We start from the raw sequence: 11,546 nt of genomic DNA, 5'->3' as shown, positions 1-11,546 counted from the left end.
GGGATTACCATTCAGGCAAATGTCAGGATAGTCTGGTAGTAAAGACAGAGATTAAGTAAAACAGGTTTTACTGTTTAGCTTCGTTCAGTTAATACGAAATGTACATAAAGTGTTAGTCCTTTGAGACTGACACGTTTAATTATCAGTGAGATGGAAAATGATATAGTTATTGTAAACGAGCACTTGCAAACTCTTTATAGGTCCCTATTTCTTTAAAACAAAATAAGATGAACTATGAAGGCCCTGGTCTGATATAAAGCCCCTATTGGATTCTTTGGATACGTGTAGGACATTTCCTGTTTACCTAGAAGACTGGTGTCAACACATACATCAGACTATGTTGTGTGACAGGTTTTTTGTTTTTTTTTTTTAATTATATGCAGGTGAGTGTTGAAACTGTTAAAATTCCAATTTGTTTTCATTCAGTATTAGTTTAGTTCTAAATATAGCAAACCCCATCCAGGTGCTATCAGATGACCAGTTACTGCTTAGTTAACTAGGTGTAAAGTTTTACATATACATTAATGTCAATAGTTTATTACAAGTTGTGTAAAATGGACTCTAGTTTAATAATGGGGGGAAAGAAAAGATTAGGTTGCTCCTGAAACTGACTGTAGAGCATGTAAGATGATTTTACTGGATCCTGTTCAACTGTAATCAATGAAAAGTATGTATGTTGTAGAAAAAGTTGCAGAATTAAAAAAGAAATCTGCTTTTAATTTATTCTTTTTGTATTAAGAATTTGTATAGTACCTTTACATTTTGCAAAACAGTGTTGTCAACACTTATTAAAGCATTTTCAAAATGAAAAGATCCCAACTGCCTCTTGGAGATTTTATTTTCCTATTTCTAAGTGATAAATGGAACCCCTGGTAGCATAGTGGTTATGAGCTACAGCTGCTAACCAAAAAGTCGGCAGTTCGAATCCACCAAGCACTCCTTAGAAACTCTATGGGGCAGTTCTACTCTGTCCTTTAGGGTCAGTATGAGCCGCAATCAACTTGAAGGCAATGGGTTTGGTTTTGAGTTTTAAGTGATCAATGCTTCCCCATGCTCATGCTAATTGTACCTTCCAGAAATCGGCAATTCAGGGGCCTACGTCCTCTTTGCTCTCAGTTTTAAAGTTAATCTGTTGTCAAAAACCTAAATGCTTAGAGAAACACTCCAAGTTAGTGTAACAATATATTTTTTGTGAGTAGATACAATTTGAATCAGGCAGCCTCAGTCATCTGAACGTGTCTGTCGGGAAGGCCCTTGAAGAAGAGAAAGTGAAAGTGGGTTATATAGGTCGATGTTATGTTAATTTCTCAAGAGATAGCAGCAAAGCATGGAGCAGGTTTCAGAAACAGTCACCAAGGACAGGTCGTACATCCTAAAACAGCCTGTAGTCAGACCCTGAAGTTCCTGCTTCTCCAAACTGGCTGCACATAGATAATTTTCCAAAAGAACCCAATACTTAAGGCCAAATGGTCTCTGCTAAGCTGCTTGCTAAGCTATTGTTTGACCAGAAAGTGATTTCAGGGAAGCAGTTCCTTCAAGGTTCAAAAGGCCACCTTGGGGTGGATGGCCTGAGTGGGTCACTCCAATTCCGTGAAACCAGGAATCTGGATTCCAGGATAATAAAAACAATTTTGTCACCGTAGTTAATATTTTCACTGGCTTGCTAGATGATATAGAAAAGCTCGGTTGGTTTGTTTTTTGTTAGCTGCCGTTGAGTTGGCACCCAGCTTGTGGTGACCCTACGCACAATGGCATTGAATCATTGTGATCCATGGTGTTTTCACTGCTGATTTTTGGAAGCAGATGACCAGGCGTTTCTTCCCAGTCCATCTTTGTCTGAAAGATCCGCTGAAATCTGTTCAGCAGCATAGCAACACGCAAGCCTACACTGATAGGTGATGACTGCTTTTGTGCCACACTGACTTGGAATCAAACCCAAGTCTCCCACTTGGAAGGCAAGAATTCTAGCACTGAACCACTACTGCCCCCATTGGTTTGTTTAGTAGAGGCTAATTCCCTCTTAGAAACCCTGGTGGTGTAATGGTTAAGTGCTACGGCTCCTAACCAAAAGGTTGGCAGTTTGAATCCTCCAGGCGCTCCTTGGAAACTCTATGGGGCAGTTCTACTCTGTTTTATAGGATCGCTATAAGTCATAATCAACGGCAGTGGGTTTGGTTTGGTTTTTGGAATTCCCTCTTTAGAATTCCTAGCTTCATTTTGTTAATTATACAAAGGTAATATATTCCAAATTATGTATATCCTTCCTACTATAAAAAAGGATTCGAGAGTAGAGATAAATATTTGTCAGGATACTATTTCAGTATTTGTACCACTGTTTTTAACAGATTGTTACTAGTGTGTAGGGTGTGCCGGTATGTGTACCGTGCCCACAAAGTAATGTCTGGACAGCTGGGCTTTTTTGGATCTTCCTTAGCATCTACCTCCATGTGGTCCCTAGTTCTCTGTAGAATGCAAAGGATCACCCAGGAGACACTTAAAACAATCAGGCTCCTTACTACCACTGCTTTTCACCCTCTGCACCCACACTTCAGCTCAAATTCTGTCACTCACCCTCTAAATTCTATTACCAAAGCAACAGCCTGCTAGGCCTGAAGGTACAAGAGCCCTACACTTGTGGGGAAACAGTGAGTGGCTCACTTCAGTAGAGACCTTGCTGCTATTAAACTCCAGGCCCAATAGCCCAACATGCATCCCCTCACTAGCAGGATACTAGAGCCTGGCCTTCAAGGATACCTTAGATGGAAAGCCCTTACTGAAGTGTTTGCCACTTGAATGGGCTAAGCCCTGCAAAAAATGAAACACTCCATTGAGAACCTGAATCATGTCTGTGTGAGCCCACTGAGACAGAATTTTATACTTCCTAATCCATAAGCCCCCCACGTGTCTGTCAGTTTGTCGTACCATGGGGGCTTGCGTGTTGCTGTGATGCTGGAAGCTATGCCACCAGTATTCAGATACCAGCAGAGTCACCCATGCAGGACAGGTTTCAACTGAGCTTCCAGATTAAGACAGACTACGAAGAAGGATCCGGCAGTCTACTTCTGAAAAGCATTAGCCAGTGAAAACCTTATGAATAGCAGCGGAACACTGTCTGATATAGTGCTGGAAGATGAGCCCCCCAGGTTGGAAGGCACTCAAGATAACTGGGGAAGAGCTGCTGTCTCAGAGTTGACCTTAATGATGTGGATGGAGTAAAACTTTCGGGACCTTCATTTGCTGATGTGGCACGACTCAAAAAGAGAAGAAACAGCTGCAAACATTAATAATCGGAACCTGGAATGTACGAAGTATGAACCTAGGAAAATCGGAAATCATGAAAAACAAAATGGAATGCATAAACATCGACTGCTGAAGATCATTCAAAAACGGCTGCAGTAGTATATCGACAGGGAACGGCCAGAAATTCAGGCCGGTTTCAGAAGAGGACATGGAACCAGGGATATCATTGCTGGTGTCAGATGGATCCTGGCTGAAAGGAGAGAATACCAGAAGGATGTTTACCTGTGTTTTATTGACTGTGCAAAGGCATTCGACTGTGTGGATCATAACAAACTCTGGGTAACACTGCGAAGAATGGGAATTCCAGAACACTTAGTTGTGCTCATGAGGAACCTTTACATAGATCAAGAGGCAGTTGTTCGGACAGAACAAGGGGATACTGATTGGCTTAAAATCAGGAAAGGTGTGCATCAGGGTTGTATTCTTTCACCATACCTATTTACTCTGTATGCTGAACAAATAATCCGAGAAGCTGGACTATATGAAGAAGAATGGGGCATCAGGATTGGAGGAAGACTCATTAACAACCTGCGTTATGCAGATGACACAACCTTCCTTGCTGAAAGTGAAGAGGACTTGAAGCACTTACTAATGAAGATCAAGGACCACAGCCTTCAGTATGGATTACACCTCAACACAAAGAAAACAAAAATCCTCACAACTGGACCAATGAACAACATCATGATAAATGGAGAAAAGATTGAAGCTGTCAGGAATTTCATTTTACTTGGATCGACAATCAACAGCCACGGAAGCAGCAGTCAAGAAATCAAACGACGCATTGCATTGGGCAAATCTGCTGCAAAGGACCTCTTCGAAGTGTTGAAGAGCAAAGATGTCACCCTGAAAACTAAGATGCGCCTGACCCAAGCCATGGTATTTTCAATCATATCATATCCATGTGAAAGCTGGACAGTGAATAAGGAAGACCAAAGAAGATTTGACGCCTTTGAATTGTGGTGTTGGCGAAGAATATTGAATATACCATGGACTGCCAAAAGAATGAACAAATCTGTCTTGGAAGAAGTGTGGCCAGAATGCTTCTTAGAGGCAAGGATGGCAAGACTGCGTCTTACATACTTTGGACATGTTATCAGGAGGGATCAGTCAGCCCCTGGAGAAGGACATCATGCTTGGCAGAGTACAGAGTCAGCGGAAAAGAGGAAGACCCTCAACAAGGTGGATTGACACAGTGGCTGCAACAATGAGCTCAAGCATAACAACAATTGTAAGGATGGCTCAGGACTGGGCAGTGTTTCGTTCTGTTGTGCATAGGGCCGCTATGAGTCGGAACTGACTTGATGGCACCTAACAACAACAACACAACAAGCCATACACAACAAGCCATAAACAAAAAACAAGTCATGGTGTTTTCAATCGCTTCATAGGCATGTGAAAGCTGGGCAATGAATATGGAAGACTTAAGAAGAATCGATGACTTTCTGTAATGGTGTTGGCAAAGCATATTGAACATACCATGGACTGCCAGAAGAGTGAACAAATCTGTCTTGGAGGAAGTACAGCCAGAATGCTCCTTAGAAGCAAGGATGGTGAGACTTTGTCTCACGTACTTTGGACCTATCAGGAGAGACCAGTCCCTGGAGAAGGACGTGATACTGGGTAAAGCAGAGGGTTAGCAAAAAAGAGGAAGACCGTCGATTAGATGCATTGACACAGTGGCTGCAACAATGAGCTCAAGCATAACAATGATCATGAGGATGGCGCAGGACAGGGCAGTGTTTCTTTTTGTTGTACATAGGGTTGCTATGAGTCGGACTGAGTGGCTAGCACCTAACAACAAGAAGCCATAAACACTGCCCAGAGGAAAGCCTGAGGCCTTCTTTCCTTGAGGAGGCAATCAGGGCCTCAGCATCTCGGGATGATCTATGCTGGTTTAAAAAAGAGAGAGACCTTTATAAGTCTTTTACATGTAAAAATACCTCAGTTCTCCGGAAATAAATCTTATATCTCCTCATTATGATCTATCACATGAAAACAAATGGCACACAGGAAGACGGGACTATTTCTGTTCCTTCCTACCCTTCACTACACACACCACACACACACACACACACACACACACACCTTACATGATGCCTACAAGGCAATTCCAAACAGTTGCTATTTTGGTTATTAGGGTACACAAAATGAACACCCTAATGCCAGTAAAAGGCATTAGAATTAGCAGCCTCTTCTCTCTCCCAGAACACCAATTCAAAAAAAGCTCACGCCAAAAATTCTCTAAAAAGAGTTGTGTAGGGATACCACTGACAAGGGCGAGCAAGCAGGCGGGAGGCCTGTCAGCCATGTCACTGCATGTTGTGTTAGGTTCAGGTCCTCAAAAGCTTACAAACGGACATATGACCACAATACACGGGAAAATGAAGTAACCAGCATTAAAAAGATAGAAGGCAGACATGAAAGAGGATTCCCATGAACAAGAGATCAGCAAGTATATAGACAGGGGCTTGCTCATTAATATCTCACTCAAGGAATTGATTGATCAGGGTGTTACCGGGTGAAAACCCCAGGTTCTTCCTCGCCACGACTCATATTGGCCAATAAACAAGAGACCAAGGTGGAAGACTAGGAGAGGCACCTTTATTTTATTGTACAAGGAAATGGAGTCAGTGGGAGCTGCTGCTGCCAAGACTGCTTGCCAAGGGGTTTACGAGTGCGGAGTTTACAAGTGTGGAGTTCATACAAGTGACATCAGCAACAATCTTAACCATACTATGAAGGCTCAGTAGGGTTTACACAGAACCTCCAAGCAAAAGCAGGATTCAAATGCAAAGTTGGGGAGGTAGGGGGCAAGGCGGAGAGCCCAGCTAAAGGAAATGAGTTTTCAATCCAACACTGTAAGTAAGGGAGGAAGCCAGGTAAAGAATACAGCACTCTTCTGTCTCACTCCTCCCATTTCTTTTTGGACATTGGTCATTCAAGACCAGTGTCCATTTTGAACTATAGCCCAGCTCAGAATTGTTTGGCATATTTTCACAGAGGGTCACGTATTGTACCTACACCTTTCATTGAGGCTACTGACCTCTTGTTTGTTTATAACTATTTACTAAATACTGAAAGAAAAAGAATGGCTCTATGCCCTGTTTATGTGAATGTCTCCCTGAAAGATTCTTTTTTTTTTTTGTCAGATTGTTTTAGCTATTTTCTTTACACCTCAGGGCCTAGCTGATGTGTCTTTATGAGTCTTTGTGAGTCCAGCTCCAGTTTGGTTACATTCTTTATGCCCAAAATGGCTCCAATGTTATCTCTTAAATCATCTTTTCTTTTGAATGGAGATTGCAGATATTAATACCTGGACTTAGTCAAGCCCTTAGATGGCGGCCATGGCAGGCTCTTAAAACTTGCAGTGCTGGTTTTCCATCGGATATCCTCTGGTTCTTCACCAGGATGTTATCAATCGCATTGCCAAAGTGAGCAGACTCAATGTACATCAACATTTTAGCCCGAGGCTGCCTTTTGCCCTTTTAGGTATGTAAGACAATAGAAGATGAATTTTATTATGCCTAATACTATCAGGATGCAGACTAAGAACATTACTATCCCTTGCAGTAGGGATCTAGCCCATGTACTTATTCTTAATGGTAACCGACCAAATAAATCCAGTGTTTGTAGGGGTGTTACAGTGTGTAACCAAGTAGCTTGCTGTCTAATTCTATGTATATCCTATTTTACTTCTCCTGTGCTATTTATCCAAATGCAACAAGAGGTATTTACTACAGCATAAACTACACTTTCTTAGACTAATAAAAAAAATCTAAGGCTATTTTGTTACCTCATGTCACCTTGGCTAAATGAGGTCAGAGACTACCGTTGTGCTTTTATCTCATTAGCAACTTCGTCTGTTGTTTGTCCCATAACAATTCATAAATTTCTTAAAAGATTTCTCCAATTCGACTATACCATAACTAGGAATTAAAGCTACCAATCATACCCTGACTGTTGGACCAAATGGGTTTCTTTTTAACTCTCGTTTTATGGTGTGTAACAATTTAACAATACCTTTTCAGTACTTACTAGCATCATTTCTATGAATAGCTAAAGATGATCTTAAAATACTCAAAGTTCGTTGCCCATGCATTCACCAGGAATCTGGAAAAGAGGTTGCCCATGGAAACTGTCAGTTGGAGAGGGATCATTTAAAACCAGTATATTTGGATCCACTACACACACAGTTTGTCTAGAGGAAACAGAAAGTATAGAAAAATTCACATGTGACAACTAGATTTTCATTAGAGAATACATGATTAACACTATAGGATGGACCTCCCCTGTTGGAGGCCTTCAGTTAATCTGCTTAAAACATACTAAGTATTCTTCTAGAGGGCAAGTTGCCCCTCCTTGGTCTACATATTAACAGTCATGGAGTCACTTTCTCAGAAGCAAAAGTGTCACAAAACAGTTTTTACGAGAGAATAACTTCTAATTTAATAGTTACAATATGTAAACCCATTAGTTAAATAATTTAGAAGAAAGGAAAATGGTTTCTTATATCCAGAAAGTAGGACATTAAAACATCAGCAATATTCCCACATAAAACCATAGTTTCCTTTCATTTACTCAGTCTTATGTAGTTAATTTCTGTTCCAAGTGATTTTGGATCAGCTGCAGTCTGTGAACCCATCAGCTTCTGCATAGGAGTTCTGGAAATTTTATTCAGTGTAGTTATAGTCCTTTTCACAAGTCCAATATAGTCCATCTTTTGGTTGAGATATTTTGGTCAAACTTTTTCAGCAAATCAGCAAAGTAAAAACTTTTCTGCAGATGACAAAACTTAATATGATCATGATTTATAAAAATAATACTCTTAGAGCGAAAGACCTGATAGAAATTAATTACAAGCATAATGTAAAAGCCAAATAAAATCAGTAAAAAAAAAATACTTTAGATAAAAATATTTCTAAATATAACCATTAACCATATTTTTAAAGAGCTTCAGATATAATATATAATAATCTTGAGGCATAATACCATATAGTCAGGAAATACCAAGAATATACAAAGATTATCAAGTCTCTAAATATCTGAATAGTAATAAAAAAAAAAATTCATAGGTAAATGATGTGAATCCCCCAATCAAACCATTGGCTTTGAAAAAGTTGCGACCAAGTTAGCAATTAGGAAATAATGATAAAACTATGACATAATATTATGTGTTTGCTGTCTAATATAAGGCAAAAAAACAAGAGGAAATACTAACATATAAATCTTAACCCAAAGAGGATCAGGCTTTTGTTTGTTTGTTTTGACAACAGGTTACATGTAATTTATTAAATAAAACTTTTTAGCACTTTTCCTTCATAAAAAATTTTTCGTGGCCTTCCATGAAGTCTCAGAATTGTCAGGGGTTTATTATAGGTCACTGTGAAACAATATTTAAGTTATTCGACCAAAGATCTTAAAGTAAAAACCTTAGCTTTTTTTTTTTTTTCTCTAAAAGCCATGCAGCTTGTTTTTCAGCTCAGTAATCTTATTCTAATGAGAGGCCAAATCTTTGCCTTCAAGGCAGATTACATAAAGAATAACCCTTCAACTCAGAAATCAAAGAAAATTTTGTTATTTTAACAGCAAGAAACCCAATTCTTTGTTTTATATTTTATTTAACATTAAAGCTCCTAAAAATCTTATACATTAAACCAGTAAACTTTAGTCAGACAGATAAAACTTTTAAGCATATCAAATAAATTTCTTTTTAATAAAGCTCTTAAACATTGCCTTTGTTGTATACCTCTTATAGCGCATCCCTTTAAATGGCAAAAATGAACACACTCATTAGCAGACCCAAATATATACATATACATATATATCTCCTTTCTCTTCTGTCATAAAAAGCAAAAGTATATAAGTTTAAATTATGACAAATATCTATTAAAACCAAAAACCAAACCCATTGCCATCAAGTCAATTCCGACTCACAGTGACCCTATAGGACAGAGAACTGCACCACAGGGTTTCCAAGGAGCGCCTGGTAGATCCGAACTGCCCACCTTTTAGTTAGCAGCTGTAGCACTTAACGACTATGCCACCAGCATTTCCAATATCTATTAATTTAACATCAATAAGTTACCTAAAATGTCTTAGAAATTATTTTAAGCCTGTATACCATAAAACATAACTGTTGTTGAAAGAAAGTCTGTTTAAACATTCTAAGTTTTTATTCAACTTTTACTATTTCCCATATTTTCTCAATCTAATTTTTGCCCTTAAAAATTTTATCAGCTGGCTTTGGAAATCAAAGTCTCTGCTCAACTGATAGTGATATAACCTTAAGAATCTGGTTAGGGTTGGAAACATTGTCTCAGGTCATTTCAGGTGTGTCTCATTGTGATTTCTATTTTTTGGCTTCTTAAAGTTGCCCTACAATAGAGAGGACTTGTTCATAGTTCTTTTATGATTGGGATCCACCCAATTTCTAAAAATAGTAAAGCAGTAATTTTTCTTATCTTCTTTTTGTCTTAAAAGCGTCTCCACCTTCTTAGAGTCTTTCAAAAGCTTCCCTGGAGCTATATGAGCTTGGGGGGGGGGGGACGGGGGGGCCGCTGAGGAACCCTGATGTTGCCCTACCCTCTCTGTTCTTTGTTTTTAATATTTGACTCATAGTAGAAGAAAAGATTAGGTCATTCTGATTTATTTACATATGTTTAAATTGATCTAGGCATTTTGAAAGGCTACCTACCCAGTAAATACCTAAGCTCTTTAGCAATTTTGTAAATGACTCCATCAGAGACTGGGGGCTGGGGGCGCTGGGAGGGGGTTATCCCAATTCATTAACATATGTTTAATTTGATCTACGCATTTTGAAAGGCAAAAGATAACTAATTTCTTTCCCTTTTACTATTCTCTTGGAAGGCAGTTTCCCTTTCTTTTTATCACAATCTTTTATCTACTCACTAAATACTAAATCCCTTCAGCAATTTTTTTTTAGACTTGTCCCATGCCTCTTTTTTCATACTCTGGAACTGTTAGTTTTACTTTAAGACAAAATTATCTGTTTTCTTTAGATAAAACTCATTTCATGTAATATCTAGCTTAAGTTACTTAGAAAGGCTTTGCTTTTACAATTGACTTAAACATTAAGTTTTTCAATATAGCTACTAAAAATCTAAATCATAAGACAGACACAAGACACAGGTTTTTTGGATGAGGAAAGAACTGAGGTTTTAAGACAGCCTTACAAAAAAACAGCAATTCTCAGCCATCCATAGCCTACAACCTGATACAAGACAGAAACTTAGACACAATGCTATAGACCAGAAGCAAGCTCTCAGAACAAAACAAAAGAGAAAGACCACATAAACAATACCACACAAAACAAGGATATGGGGATTTTAGTTTCTTAAAGTATATATAGCAATTTTTGGTAAGATAAGACTCAATTCAGCAGAAATAAGAGGTTTTAGATAAAACTTACTAACTTGCCAGAGCGTCAGATGGAGGAGTATTATTGTGATTTTTTATTGAGAAACTGTATCACAAAACAGGTATGGAGCTATCACTTCTTCCTGCAAATTTTATAAAACAGATCAGGAGTTGCCACTTTTTCCTGCAAATTTCTTAATACAGGTCAGGAGCTGCCACCTCTCCCTGAGAATTTGGCAACACAGGGCACTATTTTTCAGGTTTTCTTTGAGCCACAAAAAGAAACCTAATGAGGAATGCCACAGGGTTTGGATAGTGTTTTGCTTAGACAAATGTGAACCTTGGTTTCCTGAGAGTTTGCTTTTCAGTGGCAGGCAGTCTAGTGCTCTAACCTGTCTCGAGATTACCTTAGGGAGTCTTTAGTGCTCATTATGAGTGCTGGTGACTATCCTGATGGCTTTTACTGGTTGACCCATGCCTGAATTTTTGCCACTTATGGTGACTCAGAACTCTTTGGAAATAGAATTATCTCTTTAATGTTTCAAATGCATGAATCAGCATCTAAATTGCAGTTCACCAAGAGTTACCAGATACACTCTTAAACAATCAAGCAAAAATCTAAGAAAGATTCTCCTTAATCAAACAATTGGTTTTTCAAACAAATATGCCAAACAAAACTTAAGAAAACATGAGGAAAAGATGAAGCAAAGGCTCATTTTCTGAGAGCACTCACCCTGTCGGTTTTGAAGGGACATGGAGTGTGAATACTTGGGTCCAGAAGACAGGACCTCTCTTTTTGCTGGCTCCTACTCCACAGTCCCAATCTCCTTGAGATCGACTGGATTCATGGTTTTAGAATCTCTGCAACA

The sequence above is a fragment of the Loxodonta africana genome, chromosome 4, assembly GCF_030014295.1.
Source record: "Loxodonta africana isolate mLoxAfr1 chromosome 4, mLoxAfr1.hap2, whole genome shotgun sequence".
Lineage (NCBI taxonomy): Eukaryota > Metazoa > Chordata > Mammalia > Proboscidea > Elephantidae > Loxodonta > Loxodonta africana.
Note: the sequence above shows the minus strand (reverse complement) of the source record.